Raw genomic sequence first — 9,453 nt, forward strand, 5'->3', positions numbered from 1 at the left:
GCCTAGGTGGCTTTGGACATTGGCACTGGATAAACATTAGAGCAGATTCGAGGCCTGCTCAGCTGCGCTCCAACCCTGCATGGAAAACTCTTCCTCTAGGTGACTGTTGCCTATAAGTGGGGAGGCAAAAGCTTGTCCACACTGAGCTGAACCATGTGAAGCACTTTCAGCCCTTCTAGCACAGTGGCCCAGAGCGGTCATTGTCACTGCCATGGTGGGAGTGCCAAGTCTAAGTCTGGGCCTAAAGTTTCTGTCTGAGGCCACCCCCCACCTGGGTAGGGACAGCCTACCCAGGACAAGCAACCAGCCTTGGCTGCCAGGTCCTGCTCCCCCTCCCCCACCCACACTAGCCTTCAGGATGCGGCCTCTACCCGTGTCCCTGACCTCGCCCCAGGCCCCACCAGGCTCCTTGGCATCCCACTGCAAGGCAGCCACGGCCCAGCAGACAGGCACAGGTCCTCTGGAGGCACAGTGTCCCCCCCACCCCATGCAAGGCCAACTTCCTGGTGGGCCTTCTGGGAGCCTCAGGGTCTGGCCACGCTCCTTCCTGGGTGGCATCTGCAGGGTCAGACCCCAGCCCTGGTGATCGGCTCTTCCTGCCAACAGTGATGGGGTGGGGGGTTCCTGACTTGCTGCCTGTGTCTGGAGGGAGGACTTCAGGACATGGCCCTCTCCTGTTCTTGCTTCAAGCCCTCCAGGGCTTCCAAACACACTGCTGCAGTGTGGACGGGCTTCCCCATCTCTCGCTCCATCCTGACCTGGTGACTCGTCCACACCAGGCACAGCTGACGCGCCCCGCGTCCCCAGCTGTGAACGGCAGTGCGTTCTCGCCAGGTTAGGTTCTTTGGTGCCATCCAGCACACGTTCACAGGTGGGGAGCACGGGTCTGGGATGGGGCAGAACCGAGGCAGCACAGAGGTGTAGAAGCTACTGGAGCGCTGAGAGCGAGCTGTGAAGTACTTTCAGCCCTTCTGGCACAGTGAGCTAGAACTGTCTGACCAGGGCCTGCTCTGGACATGTAGGCTGCAGCCAGGGTCTCCCACCTGGAGCCCCTCGCAAGGATCCACGTCAGAGAGCACCCCATGTGAGCCAAGCTCAGGATCCCAGAGAGGTAGGCATGCTCCTGCAGCAACATCCCACCCAGGTAGGGGGAGCTAAGGTATCCTCTATGAGGGACCAGCAAATGGCTTAATGTTACGTCTCTGGACTCCCACATGGGCGACCGCGGTTTGAGTCCTGGACCTGGCAGCTTAAAACTCCAGCTGGATGCGTATCCATGCCTACCCAAAATCCAGAGAGGAGAATGGAAGAGAAGGGATTGTGGTGTGGCCATCTCCCCCTAGGGGATGATTTCTCACTTTCTTTCTCTGTCTTTCTAGTAAGCACACATGCCCTATAGCAAAACTTTCTCTAAAAAATAATAAATAAGGTATCCTCTACAAGCCACATGGGGATCGCTGCAGGGAGAAGAAATGGCACAGTCGGGCCTCCGAGCGAGGCTTCAGAGGCCAGAACCCAGGCCCCAGCTCAGCCTCTGCTGGCCGTGTGCCTTGCTCTGGCCCTTCAGTCTCCTTGTGCCCAAAATGGGCCAAGCTAGTCCCCTGCCCTGTCCCAGACCTGATCCACTCCAGGCAGGCTCTATACACTGGCTAGTTAGATGGTGACATGCCCTCACTAAGGGCCAGCGGGGAGCTAGCTGAGCAGTCTCCAGCGTGAAGGGAATGGTGGGTGGAGGCTGCAGGGCCACCGGGGGCCCTCGGCTATGACAGGCCTTGAAGGCTGAACTCTGGGTGCATTCTGACTTTGGGGGCTATAATGATCAGATACATGTGACTCCAAAGCTTTTATTTTAAGAAAAGAAACGGGGGCCAGTCAGTGGCGCAGCAGTAAAACACAATGCCCTGTGAGGCCGACCCTCGTACGAAGGTTCTGAGTTAGCATCCAGAGACCTCCCTGGTGTGCCAAATACTCACATGCCCTGATCTGGACTGGCTGAGGCTGGGTGTGGACTGCAGCATCAAGGCCCTGTTGGGAAGGATCTCTCGCTGTTTCTTTCATGGAAAAAAAACTTTTAAAATATATTGTGCAGTAAAAAAGAGGAGGGGGAAACAGTCCCAAGCCCCAGAACTGGTCGAGCCCCAGGATGTGGCCTCTTGAGGACCCTGAACTCGATGGCTCAGCCTTGGGCTGAACAGTCCCCTGTGGCCCCACCTCCAGTCGCTGGATGAGCAACAGCCACGGTTGCTGGGCCAAACGCTGTTTTGGAGAGGTCCTCGGGGACTGTTGTTTTCAGAGGCAAATTGTGATCAGGCCTTTCTAGTCTTATCTCCCAAAGCCCCCACCAGCAGCAAAGGAGCCGTGGAGGGATGCCCCACTCCCACCCCCTAGCCCTACACCCTCACTTGTCCAGCAGGAGCAGGCCTTGAATAAGTGAGTCCAAGGACAGGAAATGCAGATGTGCCCCAGAAGGAAGACAGAGAAGGAAAACCCGGAAGTACATGAGCTCCTTGATCTGGTGACAGCCTTGATTGGACTCACCTGCTTTAGCAGCTGCAGAAATAATAGCATTTGGTGCCAAATTGTTTTGCTTACAAAGCAGCAGCCTCCTCTAAATATCAATGAGGGAGAGTCTCCAGGACAGAAAAGCTGGGAAGACAGAAAAGCCCAGGATGGAATGGCCAGCCTGCCCCTTATGTGGAAAGAAAGGGGGAGTAAGAATATGAATTTGCATAAAATTCACAAGGAGGAACAAGGGGGACAGAGGACTGTTATGTCCTTTTTTAAATTCTTTTAGTTACTTTTTTTTTTTTAAAGGTTTTTGCCATAGGCACATGCACTCACTCACCAGCGAGAGAGCCAGTGAGAGGGAAAGTGAGAGATCAGCCCCCAGGGAGAATGTCCTTTTTAAAATTCTTTTAGTTACTTTTTTTTTTTTTTTAAAGGTTTTTGCCATAGGCACATGCACTCACTCACCAGCGAGAGAGCCAGTGAGAGGGAAAGTGGAGATCCCCCCCCAGGGAGAATGGCCACACCACAATCTCTTCTCCATCCTCTTGAGATTTGGGGCATGTACACAGGTGCCCGCTGTGAGTTTCAAGCCACCTTTTTTTTTAAAGAGATTTTTTTGCTATAGGGCGTGTGTGCTTGTTGAGATGACAGAAAGTGAGAAATCGCCCCCCTCAGAGAGAATGACCACGCTACCGTCCCTTCTCCATTCTCCTCTTGGCATTTTGGGCCACACATGCACACACTCCCGGTGTGTGTCAAGCCACCATGTCCGGGACTTGAACCGCGGTCGACCATGTGGGAGTCCAGTGATGTAACCATTACCCCATCTACTGATCAAGCTGCCTTTTAAACTGCCTGCAGAGCACGTCACCCATCTGCTGTAAGTCTGGCATCTGTGAAGCAGTCCCCAAACAGCGCCTCTCCTTGTTTTCTTCACAGCAGGGCTGTGAGCGTTCGCTGTTGGAATACTGTTGATCATGGCAGCGACCAGTATTTCAGGTGCTGTGGGAAAGTGGGCTGTGGCATATTCTCCTGTGTCTGTGAGCACAGCTCCACCACCCCGAGGCTAGGCGTGGCCTCTCCCACCGAGCACGAACACTGCACAGCCTTCCAGGTGGGCTGGTACCTCTGCAACCCTGCATGTGCGATGCTGGCCTCACACGCTCCCTGCTGCCTACAGGTGGGCGGGACCAGCTCCGTCATTGCGTAGGCTGGTCACCTTTGCCCAAGTCATATTTGCAGACTTACATGGGCAACTGCGAAATGTACATGGGAACGTCAAAAAGTTTGTGGAAACATGGGACTGGTTCCAGAGCCTGGCAACTGGATCCTACAGGGCTGACTATGCAGTTCAAATCCTGGACCTGATGGCTTGAGAAATATGCTGGGCATGCGTGTGTGCACATACCTGAAATGCCAATAGGAGGGACAGGTGGAGGACAAGGGATGGTGGCCTGATCATCCAAGGGGGGAGCTTTCTCCTCTGCCTCTCTTTGTATCTCTTTCTGGTGAGTGTCTGCACCCACTAGGAAAACACAAAGCAAAACAAAAACTGTCCACAAAATAATGGTATTAAAGTATACGTTTATTGCAGTACAAACAAATTTTTTTGAGAGATTTTTGCTATAGGGCGCATGCGCTCGCCAGACAGAGAGAGACAGACAGAAAGTGAGAAATCGCCCCCTGGGGGGATGGCCACGCCGCAATCGCTTCTCCTCCATTCTTCGCTCAGGATCTTCGTACGCACACGCGCCCGGCATGAGTTTAAGCCACTGGGTCCAGGACTCGAACCACAGTCGACTACATGAGAGAATTAATGCTCTATCACTTTATTAAGGTCATTCTTTTTTTTTGGAGAGGTTTTTTGCTATAGGGCGCTCACCAGACAGAGAGAGACAGAAAGCGAGAAATCACCCCCCAGGGGGAATGATCACACCGCAATCCCTTCTCCTCCATTCTCCTCTTGGGATCTTGGGCACACACGCACACGCGCCCGGCGTGAGTTTAAGCCACTAGGTCTGGAACTCGAATCGCGGTCGACTACATGGGAGTCCAGCCCAGCGACATTTACGCTAACTGCTGGTCCCACCCCAAACAAATTTTTGAAATCCATCTATAGTTTTTATTTTTCTTTAAAGTTTATTTATTTATTTTTCATTAGAGAGACAGAGACAGGCACCCCCAACAGGGTCTCGATGCTGTGACCCATCGCAGTCTCAGCTGGCCTGGTATACCTGGCATACTCAGGGAGGTCCTAGGTCATGGGCCCCGGGGACCTTTCCCATGGGAATCCATGTTACCCTGCTGCACCACCTGGCCCCAGAGTTTCTTCATGACATGCATTTTTCATGAAGTCTTTGAAGACTCCCCTCTCACGTGCCTAAGAGGTTGAAGTCCAAGGCCAGAGGCTGTAAAGGGGCCCGCCCTGCCCCTGAATGTCATGCTGAGGAGCATCGCAATGGGGGGGGGCGAGCAAGGCGGCTACAGGAGACAAGGATGGAGGGCCATTTGCTGCGCTCCACCCAGAGATGGGGAGAGGTCTGCAGAGACGTGGTCTCCCTGTGCCCACCTCGGAGCTCCAGGCTTCTAGTCATCGATGCTGTTTACCCTTTACTAAGACCGTGGTGGCTGAGTCTGGGCCGACCCGTCCACAGGAAAGCTTGGCAGGACCTGCATGGCACCCCTACAGTTGCTGTCCTGCCAGCAACCCCTTCAGTCCAGAAAGAGGCCTCTTATAATTTGAAGAGAACTTTTAGTTACACATGAGTTCATAACATCATGTACTGGTCATTTGGAAAGTGTTGGTTCACTGAATTACACAGATCTTCCAAGTATTGGCACATTTCGTTATTAAAAAAGTTTTTCATCTCTTGAAATTATGACCAGTCTCATCAGAAAGTCTCTAAGTGTAAGAAAGCCGTCAAGCTCACAAAGGGAGAATTAGTTTCCAAAGTTCTAACTTTTATTTGAAAGTTTGAATTTTATCATTGGTGTCGTATACCCTCAGTTGTTTTCCTTTAAGTGACAGACTCACTTTTTTCACTTTTGAGAAAATGTCTGTCAGATATCCAAATGTGAATAACCAGAGTTTGCCCATCATTTTTTCCAGTAAAAATGGTGTTCCAAGGAAGCAGCAGCTGGGTGAGCTTGAAGCTTCAGTTTGCACCAGTGCTTTGCCTCAAAGGGACCATTGTATTTCAATTACGACAGAAGGGCTTTTATGCAGATTTCCTGTTTCATCCTAGATACTATTAAAAGATCTGAACATGAATAAAATTAATGCTCTATCACTTTATTAAGGTCATTCTTTTTTTTTGGAGAGGTTTTTTGCTATAGGGCGCTCACCAGACAGAGAGAGACAGAAAGCGAGAAATCACCCCCCAGGGGGAATGATCACACCGCAATCCCTTCTCCTCCATTCTCCTCTTGGGATCTTGGGCACACACGCACACGCGCCCGGCGTGAGTTTAAGCCACTAGGTCTGGAACTCGAATCGCGGTCGACTACATGGGAGTCCAGCGACATAGTCATTACGCTAACTGCTGGTCCCACCCCAAACAAATTTTTGAAATCCATCTATAGTTTTTATTTTTCTTTAAAGTTTATTTATTTATTTTTCATTAGAGAGACAGAGACAGGCACCCCCAACAGGGTCTCGATGCTGTGACCCATCGCAGTCTCAGCTGGCCTGGTATACCTGGCATACTCAGGGAGGTCCTAGGTCATGGGCCCCGGGGACCTTTCCCATGGGAATCCATGTTACCCTGCTGCACCACCTGGCCCCAGAGTTTCTTCATGACATGCATTTTTCATGAAGTCTTTGAAGACTCCCCTCTCACGTGCCTAAGAGGTTGAAGTCCAAGGCCAGAGGCTGTAAAGGGGCCCGCCCTGCCCCTGAATGTCATGCTGAGGAGCATCGCAATGGGGGGGGGCGAGCAAGGCGGCTACAGGAGACAAGGATGGAGGGCCATTTGCTGCGCTCCACCCAGAGATGGGGAGAGGTCTGCAGAGACGTGGTCTCCCTGTGCCCACCTCGGAGCTCCAGGCTTCTAGTCATCGATGCTGTTTACCCTTTACTAAGACCGTGGTGGCTGAGTCTGGGCCGACCCGTCCACAGGAAAGCTTGGCAGGACCTGCATGGCACCCCTACAGTTGCTGTCCTGCCAGCAACCCCTTCAGTCCAGAAAGAGGCCGAGTGCACAGGCAGGTCCCTGGGGCCCCACATCACACCCAGAAGGGCCCAGACTGGGTCCCAGCACTTGCCTGGTCACCCGTCCTGTGGGGACAGCCTGGCTATGCCATTTCTTAGGGCAGGCACACACCTCAGGGTGGCCGGAGTGACCAGGCCAAGCTCAGCTGGCTGTCTCTCAGGTTACGTGAAGCAGGTCCTCCCCGAGTCTCCCCTCTCATACCCACCTTCTGTGCACACAGGCCGAGCCTGCCCTAGGGTCTCAAGGATCCTTTGTGGGAGGGGCTGGAGCAGAGCCACCACGCACTCCCACCTGTACTTGATGTCCCAGGACAGAGCCTGACAGTGTCAGGGTCACACCCAGCGCAGTGCCCACAGAACTGCTCTCTGGAGGGGGCAGGTCGCCTCTCACATAGCATTGAGGAGGCCATGGCCAGGTCAGCCCCCTGCCACATCCCAGTGGAAATGCCCCCGGGTTTGTGGGTTCAGCTCCTGGGCCAAGACAAACACCCCACCGAGACTGCCCGACTGCTTCCTGTGACCTTCCAGGGAAGAGTAAATAAAGACAAGCAGGAAATCACTCAACGATGCCCAGAGGAGAGGCAGAAATCCACGATCCAAATACACAGAGATCCTGGCGGAGTCAGTCCCAAAGGGATTGAGGAATGCAGGCCCTGCTCCCGCTCCCCCCACCAGATCCTGGAGCCAGAGGGGCACATCCCTACTGTCACTCAGGGTCAGTGGGGAGAAGGAGAGCTGGGCTCGCTCAGATGGGGGTGGAAGATGCAGGGGTCAGGAGTGCTAAGGAGGCCGCGTAGAGTAGCACCTGGGAGAGCGCCGTCCAGGGACAGCCGTGGGTGAGTGTGGCGTCTGGCTAGGTGGAACCCAAGCCCCGTAGCTTGTGTCAGGGCAAGTGACCACCCCACAGACCACCCAGTCCCCATGGGTGCTATGGAGTGCTGATGGGAGGAGGTGCTGGGAAGGACTGAGTGAGCCCAGCAGGGGCAGCCCTGAGCCGGTGTCTGGGTTGGCCACGGCCATGGCCATAGCCACAGAACATTCTGTAGCCACACAGCATACTAGTCCCTCAGACTCTACCCCTCCACACTGCCCTGCCACTGGGGACTCCATGCTCATTGCCTGCAAATAGCCAACAAGCCTCCCTCTTCCTCCTCGCTCTCCTGCCCACCCTGCCGCCCCCTGCCTCGGGCTGCTGGGCCTTCACCTCCTCCCACCTCTTCCTCCTAGGCTCCCGCTAATCCTTCCACCCCTGAAGGAGCCACTCCTATCGTGGTCAGTAAAAACAGCTGCATCACATGCTATCTGAGGGACCCCTGTTACTCCATGCATACCCCATATAGTTGCATGCAGCACCCCACTCCTGGCGCTGCCCCTAGCCTCAGAGTCCTGGCTTTGGCGGGGGATGGGGATAGTACTGCCCACCCAAAGTCAGCGGAGGGGCTCCCAGCACCCCCAGGACAGCCCTCGTGGCAAGAGAGCAGCGCTGTGAGGGCAGAGTATGAGCAGGCCAGGGAGGGATGCAGGGGGCAGCAGCGGCCCCAACTGGCTTATGAACCGGGGTCGGGGGTGCCATCAGCCTTGCTTCCCACCTGGACAGGAGCAGCGCAGGGGTCTGAGGGCTTGACCTTCCTGTCAGAGCTCGTCCTCAGAGATGGTGCAGAGTCAGGCAGCCAGGGCTGTGAGGACCATTCATACCCATGGGCACCCGCTGTGCGGGAGCAGGGCTGGGAGGCCTACGTCCACCCCTGCTGCTGGCCCTACGACGGTGGTGAGTTCCCTGCCCTCCTTGGCTCCTGCTTGCTCCGGACACACTGCCAGGACTCAAAGGGAGAACCTCGAGGAGGGTGCACAGGCAGCTACGCTCGCCTCGGCGTTGCGCTTGCAGCTTGAGCAGATGCTAACCCTGCCCTCGTGCAGGGTGAGTGGGTCCCTAGACATTCTGCAGTAAACGGGGTCTTTCCACTCCCTCTGCAGGGTGGGGCGGCGGAGGCTGTCAGCCTGCGCCAGTGTGGCCTGCCAGTTAGCCCCTTGCAGCCCACGGGGCCTGCCCTGGGACCCTGGCCTGGGACCCTGGCCTCAGGCTTCCCTCTTGCACCCCCAGGGTCTGGCATACACACAGCCTCATCCCTTGAGGGCCACTGTCCGAGGATGAAGCGAGTTCTTTGTCTGGAAGCAGCTCTGAGGACGCAGCATGTGGGGCCCTCCTCGGCCTTCCTGGCCTGCTCAGCCCCCAGGGGCTGTCACGGTCTGGGCAGGAGGCCTCGAGGCAGTGATGGATGCTCCTGGGGCTGAAAGGGCTGGCTCAGGCCTCTACCCGGCAGGCTGCAAGCCCAGCAGGAGAGGTGCTGCCTGAGTGGGTCTGGTGGGTTCAGAAGACCAACCAGTCACCTGGGGCTACTCTGGGTAGTAGAGGTCTCAATCCCCTGAGCCCAGCAGTTGGATGAGGTAGATAGTGGAGCACTAACCTAGAGGCTACCCTAGCCTCCTCTGGGGTTGCAGAGGAGCAGGGTGGAGGGCACAGCACTGGCTGCAAGAGAGCCAGGGGCTACTGCCCACTCCCATGTGTTCACTGGGCATGGACCAGAACAGAGGCCCTACCCTCTCAGGGCTCAGGCCACGACCAGGCCCCAGCTTTGCCATCGTGCTGTGCTGTGGTGGTAGAGCTCAGAGAACGCAAAAGGTTGCAGTCAGGGAGGGCTTCCTAGAGAAGGCCTCAGTAGAGGCCCACAGCAGGA

The 9,453-nt window shown here is 55.3% G+C and overlaps 1 protein-coding gene across 1 annotated transcript in view; it reads left to right on the forward strand.

Annotated features, from left to right (window-relative positions):
* PEPD (peptidase D) overlaps nucleotides 1-9,453 on the forward strand; it is a 170,469-nt gene that overhangs the window by 153,202 nt on the left and 7,814 nt on the right. The gene's annotated exons all lie outside the window — the stretch shown is intronic.

This window comes from Tupaia chinensis, unplaced genomic scaffold, assembly GCF_000334495.1.
Source record: "Tupaia chinensis unplaced genomic scaffold, TupChi_1.0 Scaffold145396_1, whole genome shotgun sequence".
Lineage (NCBI taxonomy): Eukaryota > Metazoa > Chordata > Mammalia > Scandentia > Tupaiidae > Tupaia > Tupaia belangeri.